The sequence below is a fragment of the Pristis pectinata genome, chromosome 5, assembly GCF_009764475.1.
Source record: "Pristis pectinata isolate sPriPec2 chromosome 5, sPriPec2.1.pri, whole genome shotgun sequence".
NCBI lineage: Eukaryota > Metazoa > Chordata > Chondrichthyes > Rhinopristiformes > Pristidae > Pristis > Pristis pectinata.
In genome coordinates, this window is record NC_067409.1 from 107,104,400 (window position 1) to 107,121,801 (window position 17,402).

Genomic DNA, 17,402 nt, shown 5'->3' on the forward strand with positions numbered 1-17,402 from the left:
AATCAGCCTGCCAGCTGAGACGAGCAAAAACCATTCTTACTGCACCATGTTTATACTGTGAGCAGAATGTAGGTACGATGAGGGTTCTGCTGTTAATATCTTCCTTTATTCAATTGCACCTCTGTGATTACTTGGTATACAATTTCCATTTTTTTCTGCAAATGCATATGAATTCCATCTAATGCAAGCATCTGAGACTTGAATCACTAAAGTGTAATAATTTTTTTTAATTATTTCTGAATAATTCCACTCTGCTTTAGCAATGATTACAAAAATAGTACAATAATAATACAATTACGCAGGATGCCATATCAACCTAATAGATATCAAATGGTCTATCTTCCCTGGACCCCAGATTCCTATATTTACGTAATTTAAAAAAATGCAAACATGGTCTATTTTGAAATACAGCTCCTGGTGTACCCTGCAGCAGAGTTAGCACTTACAATGGAGCACTTCTGAGACTAATTTGTTTAGCTGATCACCATTCTTCTGACATCCCTGCAAATGTTACCCTTCTTTTTCAATCAAAGGCACAGCAGGGTGTGCCATCTGTCTGGCACAGTCCTAGTTCCCATTCCCAACACTATTTTGCACTGGTAATTTCATTGCAGCAGCAAAGGTTGGCATTTCCTTGAAATCTGCTCCTAATACCGCAATTCAGTTAGAAATACACTGATTCCTTCTCGGGCTTATCCTCCTCACCTTATGTACTGCTGCTAAAGCGGCCCCTGAAGAATGAGCAGATGATCCGCACCACAAGCTGCAACCACAGGGATCCACCATATTACCTTGCTCTGTGGACGATAAATGAACATTCGACTCATCACTTCACCTTTTGCAAATATCCCCTTTGTTTAGGAGAATTCTAATGTAATCATTGCATAGATTGCAACATAGATTGTATTAATGGTTATGAAATAGGAACAACATATTCATGAAATTGTTATTTAAATTATTGCAGAACATTTATTGGTTTGGCCTGCCCTTTAGATATTACCAGATTCATTAAGGAAAGATGTATTAACATGAGCAAACAATTGCCGTTTCTTGTATATTTCATTGTCTTCAACTAGCTCTTTATATGATGTTCAACTGACAAGCCATCAGAAATAAAAAAGTTATACAATCCTATTTAAATACACTTTATATTATCATAAGTTACCTCTTCTGGTTTTGTTGGGTAAAATAAAGATGACCCATCCTAATCTGAAAAGCCAATAGTTAAATAAACACTGAAGTTGATAAATCTTCCTTTGTTAAAGTATCTCTGCTACTTTTACAAAATGGAACAAAGTATAAACTTTGTACAAAATTATATTTGTTCAAACGTGGAAAATAACTCTGCAGTTTTATTTCTGATTACAGGTTCCCATCTGTGCTGAACATGATGTAAAATCGTCAGATTCTCAAAGAAACACATTTACATTGGAAACTATTTTTTTGCTCAATACATCACAATGTTATCTCCCTAAGGTACGTACTAGATACGCTTGATGTAAGTTTCTCAATATATTGCATTATGTATGAAGTAAGGGAAACTTATTATTAAACCAACCACAGATCATTCAGTGATTTCTTTTTCAATAGTTAAAGAATCAGCAAGTAATCATCAGTAGATTACAGTATCAATATTGTGTAGACTTTAATTATTAGATGCAGTACCTACCTATTAACAATAGCCTTTCTTCCAAAATGTTTAGACTTGAAACGTGTACAAAAGGTGGTTTCATATTTTGCTGTTATAGCTTCAGTGGTTTTTATGAATTTTCCTCAGCATGACTAGGTTTGATTTATTCTCTGTAATGGAGCTGTGCTGCAATGAGTCTCTTAATTACAAGCAAAACTCCAATGTAAAACAATGGATATTAAGCATAAAAATAAGGTACATTGATAAACACTGAAATAGGCATAAACACAAATAAAAATTTTGTTTCATCATGCATTCAGATTTAGTACATGTGATCACTGCTAGAGCACCAATTTTTATCTTCATTGAACTATTCATAAATTATGGGGTTAAAGCCAGCTACATTAAAAAAAATGGAACAAGTCCTCTCATGTGGCACCAGCAGACAGCCTTTATAGTGTATCTTGTCTTTGCTATTTATCCACTGATTTTAATGCAACTTATGAAAATTAGGTACATTGGCAGGTTTAATTGTTTGTGTATCCATTTCATATAAAGGCATTGAAACAAAATAAGTGATGTGTGCTTTGCAAAATGGTTCTTTTCATGAAAGTGCTACCTATTATCAGTGATAAAGAGTGGAAAAAAACATTTATGTCTTATTATGCAACTCATTTATTTCCTCTCTGTTAATGTTTTCACTGACTCCAGAAACTTAACTTGATTTTTGAACACATTGTCTCTGAAAATTAGAAATACAAATTAATTTGATCCATCTTTGATTCTGTATCATCCATAAAATTCTTCATTCTTGTGGTGGCCAGAATGCAAAATGTAATTGTATATTTGCACAAATTTTAAAATTAACCAAAAACTAAACTGAGATTTAAAAAAGATTGGCAGAAATAAACAAGGCTCCAATTAAAATTAGTTCAAGGGATGACTGAGTTTAATATGTACATGATGTCGTCTTCATTTTAGCTGTAGGTAATAATCTGCAGTTTCTATCAGCCACATCCACCAATACAGTGACTGTTTTTAAGAAACTCCTCATTTAGAAACTATAACTAGAGTACCAGAATTATGCAGGCAGACTTACTGATAAAGTCTTGCGCACGCAAAAGATTATTTGTTATTAAACAAAGAGCCATTGAAATGAGTTGCGTTTTTAATAAGGTTAATCAACAGGTAAAATTATTACTACTTTCCAAGTTCAACATTTATAACAAAATTTGAGATTCTCAGTACTAATATCTTGAGAGTTAACAGCAACAAAACATTTTGAATTAATTTACAATCTGCCAAAAAAAGTTGTTTTTAAAATATTTTAAAAAAATCCTTGGAAGAAAATGCTCATCCTCTTTTAAATTTTGAGATTAACAGGCCATATGGCATCATAATCATTTACTTCACCTTGTTGTGTTCAATTACTACAATCAACATACCAGTTTCCAAATTAATCATAACACAGTAATTTCATTAGTTACACAGCAGGCATTTAAATTATTAGCATAACAACAGTTTGCACACAATTAAACTTTATTTGAACCTTAAAATTTGCAGACTGGAACATTAGAACAAGATTCAATAAAGTGAAACAGACAAGACAGAAAACAGTGCTTACAGTTACTTCAAGATACTCTGGGGGAAAGGAAGGAAAATCAGCCTCATCCCCTTCGATTTTGAGTTTGTCTACAATTGATTAAGTTGTAATGACAAGTCTTGAAAGCAATGAAAATATACTGGCCAAGTATTCAGCAAAGATGTTATATAAAGCCGGTGTGCAGTCTCCAATAGCTTGAGTTGCTCGAGCTGCAAAGCACAGAAAAATAAAAAATAATGCATCAGTGAAATTATGAGATAATTACAATAATGAGGAATTAATTTAATTAAACACTTAGCTGCTTCTTGATTTTCACATCTGTGGTAAGAGGATAGATTATTTTGTTAATAAGATGATGCTATTTTTGTGATAAAATAAACTGGGAAATAGAACTAGTGGGTACAAACTCCCTCTCCTGGCAAAGGACAGACAAGCTTTGCATGACCTTCTATCTAGTTTTTTAAAAAAAATCCCTTTGTGCAGAATAAAACGTCATTATAGGTAGATGAGAATTGCGGGGGAGGTGGGATTAGTGTATGTCTTGGGGTGGGGGGGAGAGGGTTGGATGGAGGATATAATTGAGGTCTGCAGAAAACTACTGCCATCTAGTGTTTTCTTCCAACATACAATAGCCGGTGTACTCCATTATCAAGTGATACTCACTTGACACATTTCAAATCTGTTCAGAAAGAACAATAAAGGCATTAATCAAAATTTGACAATAATCTTCTGAAACTAGTAGATCACTTCTATCATATACTCGCCTTTACTGCTTTCTTTAAATACAATCATTTCATTGTCAGTCGGGGTGATGCTCCATTCAGCTGCCCTACCCCCATCTCATTTCTTTGCACAGCTGAATGCTTCTAATAATTTTGTAAATTATTATAAAACATGAAATTATTTTCTAGTATGTTTTGTTTTATTGTAATGGACACATCAAATAGTGTTATTTTTGTTTTGTTTCTCTCTGACAGTACTTTGCTAATGGGAAACCGTGCCTTGAGGTCTATTGAGTAATTTTGCCAGTTCCTCAGATTTTATATAAAAAAAGCTGGCAATCTGCACTGAAATGACTATTTTTAGGCTATAAATATATATGCATATATATTATATATATTTATCCAAGTAAACCACACATTTTTAGTACTAAAAAGGCACATGATTTTTCAATTCGAATACTGTTGGGACATTAAAAGGAAGTAGCTTTATTGTAAAAAGGTCAATTTCCACTTAGCAATATAATCCATGTGTTACAGATAGAGTATTTCTTCATGAAGGTATTTTTCAGGAATATTTGACAGGTGAAATATTCTCATTTAGTCACAGTGGGCAAAGGAAGGGCATTAAATCAATAAAATGCAGAATCAGGCCCAAAGCAGTTATTTTTTCTCATTTGTTAAATAATTCCATGGGATTTTTTTTTTGACAGCTCACAACAGGAAGATGCATACGTCTGTCTCCTAAACATAAAAACTGTTTTAAAACTACAGGATGAAACCTTGACAAGAATGCTTTCTATATAAATGATACAGGAATAAGGTACTGATGGTCTATTATACTGAGATTCAATTAAAATGTACTTACCCAGACCTTCTCAAATGTTGTACATCTCCATTAGGTACACTTTAGGCACCAAGCCAATCATTCCCTTCATTTCTCCTATCCACCACCCAAATGAATTATATTCCTAAAATAAAAGAAATACACACGTAAATATAAAGTGAGATTTTTTAACAAATGAAATTTTTAGCAAAATTAACTGTGCAAAGGCAATTAAAATTTTGTATTCCATCAATCCCAAAAAAGTGACTCGAAGCTTTTAACCATTAGAACAATATACATTTAACAATGCAACTTGCTTTATTTTGGTTTTTTTTGCATACCGTCTTGTATTATACAACACTTCTTGTCTGAACTTCCATTAAGTTTAATGGCTTTGAAACAAAAATAAATCAGAATTTTGAAATACTAACTTAATTGTAATATATATTTGGAAAAAATGTTTTAAAACTGAAAATGTTCATTAGATATTTTAATTATAACTGAACCCATGCAAAAAATGTATATAGAAATAACAGCAATCTATTTACTTCTGTCATGGAACTGGAGGATATATCACTTTATGCTCAATAACAAATTGTCAACAGATGTTTTAAATTGTTTTGTCTCCAACATAACATTTTTGTGGGAACAAAAGCAACATGTCCAGTCTTAGAACAAAGTTTCTCCATTCACAGTTCATTCACGCAGAACAGTAATATTGAGAATGTCAAACTTCTTGATTAACAAACTCTGGCAAAATAAGTAAATGTTTCCAACAAATTGGATCATAACATTAAATGATTTTTTAAAAAATATTAAAACAACAAAAATATAATTTCAGGAAAGTAATTAAACAATTGGATATTTCATTCAATGTCATAATCAGGACAAAACAGAATACACTGCATAGTACCTGACAAGTAGCAGAGATTCCTAAAGAACATAAACCAACTTTAAACAGCTGTGATGAACTGTATTCCATTCTTTTGCATGAAAATGCTTATTTTTCTTATAGATTTGAAGCAGGATAGAACAATTAGTGGTTTAGTCACTTCCAAGGCAGAAATGCACAAGATTATGATATTTTTATAGCTGAGATCGCTGCATATTTTTAAATACCTCAGAGCAATATTAAAGGGCTGAAAAGCACACTTTTCATTGAGTTGGGGAAACTATTTTAGATACACTTAATCTCCAGTGAAAAGTATATTTAATTTCTGCCAAAAAAAAGCCAACTAGATGAACGATTAGAACCATCTGCTTGTTATTAATGTATTACACTGACAACAAATTCTGTCAATGACAATAATGGTTGAAATATTAATGAAGAACAAATCTGATTTCAAACAGGTTCAGCTAATCAAAGTTGACAAAAAATAAGTTTTATTTCCTGATTAAAGTTCTTTTTTGCAAATTGCCAGTTCAAAAAAAATCAGTAAATTATGATAACCTAGTTCTAATAGCAGACAGCCTAATGAAGCATAAAGAAAAAAAATCATATGTGAAAGCTGAAATTTTTGTCCTCCAGGGCTATGAGTATGATAATTTCTATGAGCAAAAATTATTTCAGCACTTCATAGTAATCTTAAAGTCCTCTGCTATGAGATATTTTCTTCACATTTTGCCAAAAGAAATGTTGAGGAATTGCATTTCCATGCAACAGAATATGTACGTGTAATTTTATTAGATCCCTTTTACTGTTAGGACAGTGCTTATTTTAAAAAAAATCACCTGGCTACATGTTAACCAAAAGATAACACAACAGATTCCTATTTGTAGTAGGGGAATTTTATGTGAAATGTTTACTACAAATACTATTACATTAAAAAAAAGCTTCTAACAGCTGAAGCATTTTTAGAGCAGTGCTACCATAGCAAAATCATAAAGATCAATGTTCAAGATACTGTAATTGCTAAATTAAAATGAAGTGCAAATATATATTTATTACCAACAGTGGGCACAGTAATATGGAATTGATTTAACAGTGTCTTCATTTAATTCTTATTCTTCTTTAACACACAAAACTAAAATTGTTTTAATCAATACTAAAATCTAAAAGTCCACAGTTTTATATTGAAGGGATACAGACTTCTAGCAGTAATAAATCAAAGGTGTAAGCATGTGTAAACTTTTTAAGGTTCTTTCCCAACTGCTTTTCTCAGGCTAATTAGTGTGTTGTGACCACACTACAGCAGGATATTCAGGCAGAGGGAACATTGCACCTTATTCCATTCAACCCTGTGCTTAGGGCATGAACCCTGAGAATATAATCAACTGCAGTAAGCCAAATAAAATCTACATTTAAATTTTAAGAATGCATAACTATATAAATGTATCTCATTACACAGAATCCTTGGTATGTATTCATAATTCAGTATCTCATAATACTACTATACAAAGCAATTATTAACAAATTATAACTTTCACCTTCTCAGAAGAGATTTAGTCAAAACATTGTTGCAAAACTGTTAGTTTAAATTTTCCAAATCATGCTTAAAAATATTTCTAAATACAAATAGCATTATGTATATATTTTTAGCTGTATAACAACTGAAGTTTTAATAAATCTAACGCAAGTTATCTTCATAATATTTAATACATCTTGTATGATGAAAATTGATTATTTTACATATCAACGTTATGGTCAATTCTGCTAGTTTCAATTATTGAATTTCAATTAAAATACTGACTATTTGCTGCAAAGTTTGCATTATCAGCATATGAATTTTCAACAAATTTATTTATCAGTTCCATATTTATATCACCTGAGTTTTAAAAAAGTGAATAATATTGTCAGATAGAAAACAAACATCCACAACTTTGAAATCTCTGTAAGGCTTGATTTTTGTCTATTGGCAGACCAAATATTCAGGCAGATTATTCTGAAATATTACCTATGTAAGTGATATATTGCCATTGACTGCAGAGAATGCTACATATTCTCAAGAGTGCTGCTTATTAGTTTAAGACTTTATTTTCAAAATTGAAGTGGAGGGTGTGAAGGCTCATGTAAACCAAAAAAACATATTTACTGGTCTCTGCACAATGTTCTGGAAGAAGTGTACAGCCTGGGTTTGATCTCCAGACAGCATGCAGCAACACAGGTATGTGCAAATCAGCCATCTGGTATTCCTCAATGCATAAATCCCTTTAAGTTACCATAGAGAAAAAAGGCACAACTAACTGTATATGGAATGAAACTATTTAAAACATTAAGAAAACTGCCTCTTTAAAAAGCAGAAAAATATTCTAGCTCTTTGTAAGTGATATAATGTCAGTTTATACCAGAAATGTTTCTCTATTAATCAGTTACATGAAATGAAATAATCCAAGCACAGACTAGAAGTCTGTTGTCTATATTTTACAAATCTGAAATAATTATCACACAAATCTGTTTAGATTTGAATAGTAATCCCAGAGATCCAGGCTACAGCACTGCTTCAGTGCCAATACACAAGAAAACAATCTGAGAGAGAAACAGTAACTGCTTAAGGGCGAAAGGCATACCATTTCCTACAAGGCTTTTTTGGAAATAAAATCACTACAGCAAAAAGCCGAATATTGCTGAATAGTATCTAGCTTTATAAAAAAACCGGTGTCAAATATATTTCTATTATTAATTATGTTATATATTTCAAACTGACATTCAAGTAACCACAACATCATTTTTATACAAATAGAAAAATAAAATATACTTAGTTCAAATTCATTCTTAAATGACAGATTTTGTTCTTTCTTTCACTGGAAATAAAGAGAGTATCATGTTTTAGACAAATGTCAGTGAAAGCATGATGTTCTGTTATGCATGATGATATCTGAGAATACCAAGTGGCTCCTATAGCCAGTAGCGTTACATCTGTGTTTTAATGGTGGCCTGAAATTGATCTGAGACCACAAATACAAAATGAAACCCATTGTTTATGGCTAAGGAATCTCTTGAATTTAATGACAAAGTGTGGTAGTATCCTAATATCTCATTCCAGCAGCACAGACTAGCTGGTTTACAGCAACTAGTGGATAAAGGGATCAATTCACACTTGAGAACTTAATAAATATTCAATTAGTTCAAATATAGGATCGGATCTATCTGCATTTTAAAAATGTTAAAATGCATTTGATAGAGAAGGAGGAATGACAGCTGACAGCTAGTTTGTGTGATACAGTACCATGTTCAATGTGTGCAAATCAATCCAACAACACCCACCTTCTACAGTCTGACCCTTCACTGACAATGAACATGCAAAAAGAGAATTAGGGTTTAGTATTCCACTAGTCTTGTTAGCATTACTGAAATGATTTAAAAACTTATAAAAACAATTACAGATTGATACATACCATCTTAATAACATTGTTCAGTCCTTGGTCTAATGGAAAAGATAATCTATGTTTAAATCTTTTTGACAAATAATATTCTAAAGAGATGACACTTTAAACTTGGAAAGCTTATGCTGACACAAAGAACAGGTAATCTAAAGTGACACTATATAAATTAAGGTCTCTTGGGTCTGACTGTTATAGGTGATAGCCCATAGGTACAATGCCATTTTTCACAACCAGTAACCTAATCAAGTATATGAGTGAAGTTACAAGTGTGTCATTTCTGACATGAAGGTCAATGGGGTTTTTTGGGGAGGGGTTGTGTTTGGGAGGGAAGGGGAAATGAAGAATTAGAAAATAAAAGTACTGATATTACTTTAATAATTGAAGTGCTGAGGGAAGTTAGAATCCCCATTTTAGCTTTTCCAAAATATTCGTGTTCTAATTTTGTGCTCTAGTCAAGAAGGAATTCCAGTCATTTGGTGTGAAACTCAAGTCACTTTCTCTGGATGACACATCACTAGATGTGCATTAGGTCCCCTAAGGCATTTCATCAGACTGTTAAAGGGTTGGTTTATTTGAAGAAAAATAGTTGTTAAGCTTAAAAAAATATAGTCACCTAACATCAGTCGAATGTCTTGTTCAGTCACACAATGTGGGAAACCAGTTATAAACAGGACTCCTTACTACATTTTTTTTTCAATACACTTGACATAATACATTATTAGCACAATTTCCCCCAGTTTCTCTTTTAGGTTCACACCTTTTTAGGAATTGACAGGGGGGTGGAGGTTTGGCTCCGTTTTTTGATATACAGCTTATTAATGCTGTGAATAATTTTAACCATTTACAGTGACGACTTTAAGTTCAATGTTACTGCAGATATTCAGAAATAATTGTACTACTAAATATTTTTATGTCTTAGAACTGCTGAGCAAATAGTATGGCTGTGGTCCACTGTAAAAAAAAACATCACAATAATGATGTAACAGCAATGAAGAGTATCTCTCAAGATATCTCTTAAACTCTATTTTTATAGCTATTACATTTTAAAATTTGCCATGTTGATACATGAAAGTTATAAAAATATCAACATCAGTATTTCTTCAAAAATCAAATCTCTCCCATAAATGCACTCCTAATGTTTTCCTGATTAACATAATAAATTAGCTGTTTCTGCCAAAATTGATTAAGAATACCAGACTTACAACATGCTCCAGATGCCAGAAAAGTAAACAGATTTAACGGAACAAATATAACAGCACAGAAAAATACACACAAGATGTAAGCGCAGGGATGCCATCCAATGCATTAATACAAATAAAATAGGTCCCAATTGGTTCTTTACACAAATATTTCACTGGATGGATATCTTAATTATATTTATATTACTTGATCACTAATTTTTTGACATTCAAAGTTATTTCAAATAAAGTACAAATTCTGTACCTCACTCATGCTCATGTCTGCCATAACATAAATGTAGCTGATGGTCAGAGATTTTCTGAAATGTCAAAAGCAAAATTTGTACTGTGGAAAATAAACAATAATGCATGATACATAAACCTATCAGGTTAACAGTTTTGCCATTTTACTATTTATTCTTTTTATTTAAAATTTAATTGGATTACCCAATATTTGTCTTTTTTTAAAGAAATTATCCTTGCATCTGAAGAAATGGCTTTTTTCATTGTTGTCATAAAATTGTGACACATGTGCACTTTTCCCATAATTAATGATTTTGATATGAAAGGTGCTTCTGAGAAAGATGGAATTGAATACACACAGCTATGATAAATAAAAGGGTTTTCAACATTTCAAATAGTGGATACAAGAACGATCATCACCACTGTTTTTATCCAGCAAAGCCAACTTCAAAATTCCCTACAGGTGCATCTTTTAATTCCTGATATGGTTACTCTTTTAGCACAAACATACAGAAGAAAAATTAAGAAAATTAGAATACTGCAAATTCCTAGTAATAGATATTTGTTTCCCCAAATAGATTTCCTTCCTCTCAGGGTCTTACTGTGAGCAGTGGGATAATTATCCCTCTTGTGTTTGGGTCAGAATTCAGTACAAAAATCAATGAATACCAGTCCACAATTCAACTGTATCTCTGGAGAAGAGGGGAAAATTCAAGTGCATAACATCTTTTTAAAAGAACTTAACAAAAAGAAGCAGGAGTGAGCAGTTGGTCCTTTGAATCTCCTCTGCCAATTGTCAAGGTCATGGCTGAACTACCTCAATGCCATTATCTTGGCAATAAACCCATATCCCTTCATTCCCTCCTATTGATTTCTGTTCTGAATGTTCTCAATGACTGAGCTTCCACTGCCATCTGGGCTAGAGAATTCCAAAGATTTTTCAGCACTATGTGATTAAAAATTGGCTATCCTGAGGGTGAGATGCAACAATTATCAAATTAGATCATTCCAGCAATATAACTGGATTGATGCATCCTTGCGGGCCTGATGTGATTATTGTCTTTGTTGTACAGGAGTGACATCATCTCCCAAGTGATACTCCTTTTGGAGGAATGCAGGGGGAAATTAGACCAATTTGTTCAAGAATGACCATCATTGGTAGTTCCTGGAACAACAGTGTTTAATGCCTTAGTACTGAATTAGGAGGCTTGTGAGGTAAGTCCCACACATCAATGTTCCTTCTGGCCCCTCTTCAAGTAATGTTCTCTCCATCTGACCCACTGAGTCCTGGGGCTCTGCCCCTCTAGTTGTCCCTAAAAGCACTAACCTTCCAATTCCCCAGAGCCGGCAATCCCCTGAGGCCTTGGCCCAACACAATCTAGCTTCCATCCTGGCCACTCTTTGGATTCTGGATCCTAACTCTCAGCCGCTTACCTCTCTAGCACCCTGACCCTTACCCCATCCTTCTTGCAGATCCTCTTTGTAGACCTCCCCCACCCCGCCACTCACTGTTCTACCAACCTGACCCCAATTCCCACTTGGGCATGACCTCTCTTGTACCAGCAGGTTGTGAAATTTGTATTGTGAGGGGGGGGCAGTGGCAGGTGGGTGCACATCAGAACGGCCACCTGAGTCCAGTTGCATTTCTAGGCAAGACCGTTTCCATCAACAACTTCCATCTTTACTTGAATGCATTTTAATATCTGCCATTAGAGGTTGCCAGATATTAATAAAGGAACTGGTGATTTTCCTTCCTTAGCCTACAGATACCAGAACATTTTTATTTTCACTATTTGGGCTAAAATTAACTAATCACGGATCAAACTTACATATTTTTGTAGATGGTACACACTGCACGACTGTGAATGGGCGTGGAGGGAATGAACATTTAGGGTGGTTGATGAGGTAAAAATCCAGCAGGCTGCTTGATTTGTTTTGAGTCTATCCCATACACAACTTTTGCAGTGCTGCATAACATGATGGAAGGTGCCCTCAGGGTGAAGATGGGACTTTTGTCTCCATAAGGATTATGCAGATTGTCAAAATGTATCTCATTTTTCATAACAACCACTCTAAATTTAAAACGCTCATAGCATTTCCTGTGACACAGTCGCTGATGTATCAGGTGCTGATTGGAGTCAAAAATGCACAAATCTGTCTTGGTCCAAGAATATACAAAATGGAAGCCAGAACCCACAACAAGATGACATTTTAATGGATTAATATGCTACAATGAATCAGGAAGTCAGTCTGAGAATTTTATTTTAATCATGGCATTATTGCTGTCAACTGCCCTTAGACCATCATTCTGTTGTTTCATAAGGCAAAATCATCATCTTATTTGAGGGATAACTGTAGATGGGCAAAAAGGATGGCAAAGACATGATGGGCTGAAGGGCCTGTTTCTGTGCTGTACAACTTTATGACTCTATTTTTATCTTGAAACAACGCCTTGTGTTTTCCTGAGAACTTGCATCACACTGATGATGTGTATATGGCATTATTCTAGGAAGTTGTCGAGTGACTGACCCGTGCAATTTCTTACACTCAGTCATCATTTCACAAGACTTCCCTCCCACTCTGTCATCATAATTAATTACAATAGTTTTGCCCAAACAAAATCAATGACTAATGTGAGTATGTTTCCCATATAGGGAAACTCCTCATCATACTCAAGCATTGATGGTGGTGATCCAATCAGCTTGGTTGTGTAGCGGTTAGCGTAACGCTATTACAGCGCCAGCGACCCGGGTTCAATTCTGGCCACTGTAAGGGGTTTGTACATTCTCCCCGTGTCTGCGTGGGTTTCCTCCGGGTGCTCCGGTTTCTTCCCACATTCCAAAGACGTACGGGTTAGGAGCTGTGGGCATGCTATGTTGGCGCTGGAAATGTGGCAACACTTGCGAGCTGCCCCCAGAACACTCTACGCCAAAAAAGATTCATTTCACTGTGTGTTTCTATGTACATCTGACCAATAAAGATATCTTAAAGTGGCATTAATGCTCAGAACAGACCATCTACCTATGCAAGAATTTCAGTTGTTGGCAGCGGTGATAAATGCACAAGGCCGTTTCTTTTGCTGTTTGTTAGACTGAAGAAAAATAATTCATGGATTCCCATTGTCATACATTAAAAATCTTCTTTCTTTTACCTATTGGCAAAAGTAATTGTTTTTTTCCTTATTTTTTTGTTAATTTCTTCTATCTTCAATTATCTTTGTGCTTCATGTTATCTTTAAAAATTGGGATTTTCATATCTAGGAGTTTACAATGAAAACATTTGAATAGAAGCACAGCTGTAATGTTGACAAAGGTCAGAATTAACAGGTCATCTCTTTTCAACTTTAAGGGTTAGTTTGTCCAAATGATTTACTTACACTATTCTTGCACAAAGAAAACCCTGGCATCAGACAGAGTACAAATAGAAATGGTGAGGATACAAGGGGGCTGTCAGCTACCCCTCTGTTAGATTCCTTCCAATTTCAATTTACTTAGTTGCATGTATTTCTTTTCTAATTATCTAAGTGCAGAGGAAAGAAGCCTTTTTCAATATTTATTTCAAATGAAAGAGTGACTAAATATCACTTGGCTGACAGAAAGAATATCGACACCATCGGTCAAAGTGGCTGCACCAAAAAAATAGTGATACTTCAGCAAACTCACATTAACCGTTGACTTTGACTGGGCAAAACTATTGCAATCAATTATGATGACAGAGTGGGAGGGAAATCCTGTGAAATGATGACCGAGTGTAAGAAATTGCATGGGTCAGTCACTTGACAACTTTCTGGAATAATGCCATATACGCATCATCAGTGTGATGAAAGTTCTCAGGAAAACGCTGGGCGTTGTTTCAAGACATACATAGAGCCATAGTGTTGTACAGCACAGAAACAGGCCCTTCGGTGCACCATGACTTTGTCACCCTTTTTGCCCATCTACACTAACCCCATATGCCTGTATTAGGACTGTACGCCTTGCCTATTTAAGTGTCCATCCAAATGCCTCTTAAACATAATTGTATTTGATTCCACCATCTCCTCAGGTAGTGCATTCCAGATATCAACCACTGTGTGTAAAAAAAATTAACCCTCAGATCACCCTTAAAACTCCTACCTCTCAGCTTAAAAATCTCCCCTTTTGTTTTTCACTATCTAACCTATATCTACTTTTCACAATCATAGAATGTAGAACAGAACAGCACAAGAACAGGTCCATCAGCCCACAATGTCTGTGCTGACCATGACACCAATTTAAACTAATCCACCGGCTTGCACATGGTCTATATCCCTCCATTCCCTGCTTGTTCATGTGCCTGACTAAATGCTTCTTAAATGTTGTCATTGCATCTGCTCCCACCACTTCCCCTGACAGCACGTTCCAGGCACCGACTACTTTCTGTGTAAAAAAAAGCTTGCCTTGCAAATCTCTTTTAAACTTTCCCCTCCTTCACCTTAAATCTATGTCCTCTAATACTGACATTTGCACCCTGAGAAAAAGACTCTATCTACGCCTCTCATAATTTTATATACTTCTATCAGCTTGCCCTTCAGCCTTTGACACTCCAGAGAATACAACCCAGGTTTGTCCAACCTCTCCTTATAGCTAACACTCTCTCATCCAAGCAACATCCTGGTGAACCTCTTTCACATCCTCTCTACAGCCACAAACTCCCTGTAGTGCGGTGACCAGAACTGCACACAGTACTCCAAATGTGGCCTAACCAAGGTTTTATACAGCTGCAACACGACTTGTCAACTTTTATACTCAACGCCCCAACCGATAAAGGCAAGAATACAGTACACCCTATCTACCTGTGCTGTCATTTTCAGGGAGCTATGGACTTACACCCAAAGAGTCCTCTGTATATCAATGCTCCTAAGGGTCCTGCCAGTTACCGTGTAGTTTCCTCTTATATTTGACCTCCCAAAGTGCAACACCTCACACTTATCCAGATTAAGCTCTATCTCCCATTTCTCTGCCCAGATTTCCAACTGATTTATAAACTGCTGTATCCTTTGACAACCTGCCTCACTATTTTACAACTCCACCAATTTTGATGTCTTCTGCAAACTTACCAGTAAGCCCACTTATGTTTTTATCCAAATCATTTATATTTTTCACAAGCAACAGAGGTCCCAACACTAATCTCTGTGGAACACCACTAATCACAGACCTCCGGTCAGAATAACACCCCTCTATCGCTACCCCATGTCTTCTATGGCCAAGCCAATTTTAATTCCAATCTACCAAGTCTCTGTGGATCTCATGTGCCTTAACCTTCTGGATCAGCCTGCCATGAGAGACCTTGCTGAATGCTTTACTAAATTCCATGTAGACAACATCCTCTTCCCTACCCTCAGTAATTATCTGTCACTTCCTCAAAAATCTCAATCAACTTCTATCAGGTCACCCCTTAGTGTCCTTTGTGGAATATTGCTGCACACAAATCGGCTGCTGTGTTTGTATCACTTCAAATCTACAGACTGGTTGTAAAACACATTAGAACATCTTGAGGAAGTGATATATATGTTATCTTATCTTAACTACTGAATCACTTTTCTCTTTATTAAATGCAGAACTCTTATTATATTAACTTATTAAACAATATCCAAAGAAAAATTACTTCATGGGGTTTGTGGGGCCCAAATAGATCTTAATATTGGATGATTAATTTACTGAAGAAACTATTGCTGTGCCAATCACTGCTGTGAAATTTCATAGCATGTGAATTAACATATTAATCAAATGGCATTACCACTGCTGAATGTTTAGTGGAGCACCAAAAGTTTCACAAAGAATAATGACTTCGTAAAAATGTGCTAAGGTGGTTTCTGCAGCACTATCAAACACAAATTTTATCTATACCTGCTTAAGGAGATATTAGGGCAGACAGCTCAAAGAATGTGGTAGTCTATCAGGGGCATCGAAAAGAAAGATGGAGAGGTAAATAAGGATTTAGTGAGGGAATTCTAGAGCTTAAGATATTGGTAGATGAATGCACAAGTGATCGTGGCAGTGATTAAATTTGAGGAAACCAGAGTTCAAAATTGGAGGAATTCCAGTAATTTGTATGATTATATAGTTGATGGAAATTAAAGAGATATGGACAGAGGAGACCATGAAGGGTGAAAATTTTAAATTCGAGGTATTACCTAGCTATGAACCATCGTTGAGCAGCATGCACAGGGGTGATAGATAAACGCGACTTCATGTGAATTACAACATGGAAAGCAATGTTTTGGGTAATCTCAAGACTACAGAGGACAAAATAAAGGAAGCTAACTGGGAGACCCAATGGAATTGCCAAATCCATAAGTAACAGAGGCATGGATGAGAGCTTCAGGATTAGAAGCGCTGAGGCAGGGCAAGATTCTTCATGGGGGAAACATCCACTCTGTCAAAATCTCTCGGAATCCTATGTTTCAGTAAGATCACCTCTCCTTTTAAACTCCAGTGAGTATAGGGCCAACCTGGTGAACACTTTCCCATTAAATGACCCTTCAAACCAGGAATGAACTGCCTCCAATTCAAGTATATCTCTAACCCACCCCTTTCTTAAAAACAGGAGGAAAAAGCTGTATGTGAAACTCCAGGTGAGATCTTACCTATGCTCTTTATGGTTGAAGGATTAGATACTTAAGAATGGAAGCAGGTAAATGTGGCCCCAATCCATGATGATATCTTCATTTCAAAACATGCAAATTGCTTGCTTTTGGTTGTACATAAAAAGCTGGAGTTAGGGCTTAGTGATAAGAGGTAAAAGTAAACCGAAAAAAAAACCCTGCAAGTTATTCTTGAGGAGATCTTTGAAGCTATTTTGTCTTGACAAACCTAAAATTATAATTACCTAGCAAGAGTTTAAAAAAGGTAACTCAATA

General features: G+C 35.1%; 1 protein-coding gene across 2 annotated transcripts in view; it reads right to left on the reverse strand.

The window, feature by feature from the left end:
• Positions 1-326: 326 nt before the first annotated feature.
• The window catches only part of skap2 (src kinase associated phosphoprotein 2), a 205,940-nt gene continuing 188,864 nt past the window's right edge, over positions 327-17,402 (reverse strand). Inside the window, exons 12-13 of one of the 2 annotated variants that reach the window (XM_052016530.1) lie at positions 4,821-4,923; positions 327-3,442 (exon numbers count right to left, since the gene is read on the reverse strand). The gene's annotated coding sequence lies outside the window, so the exon portion shown is untranslated. The remainder of the gene's footprint in view (positions 3,443-4,820; positions 4,924-17,402) is intronic. The other variant, XM_052016529.1, reaches the window with a different exon arrangement.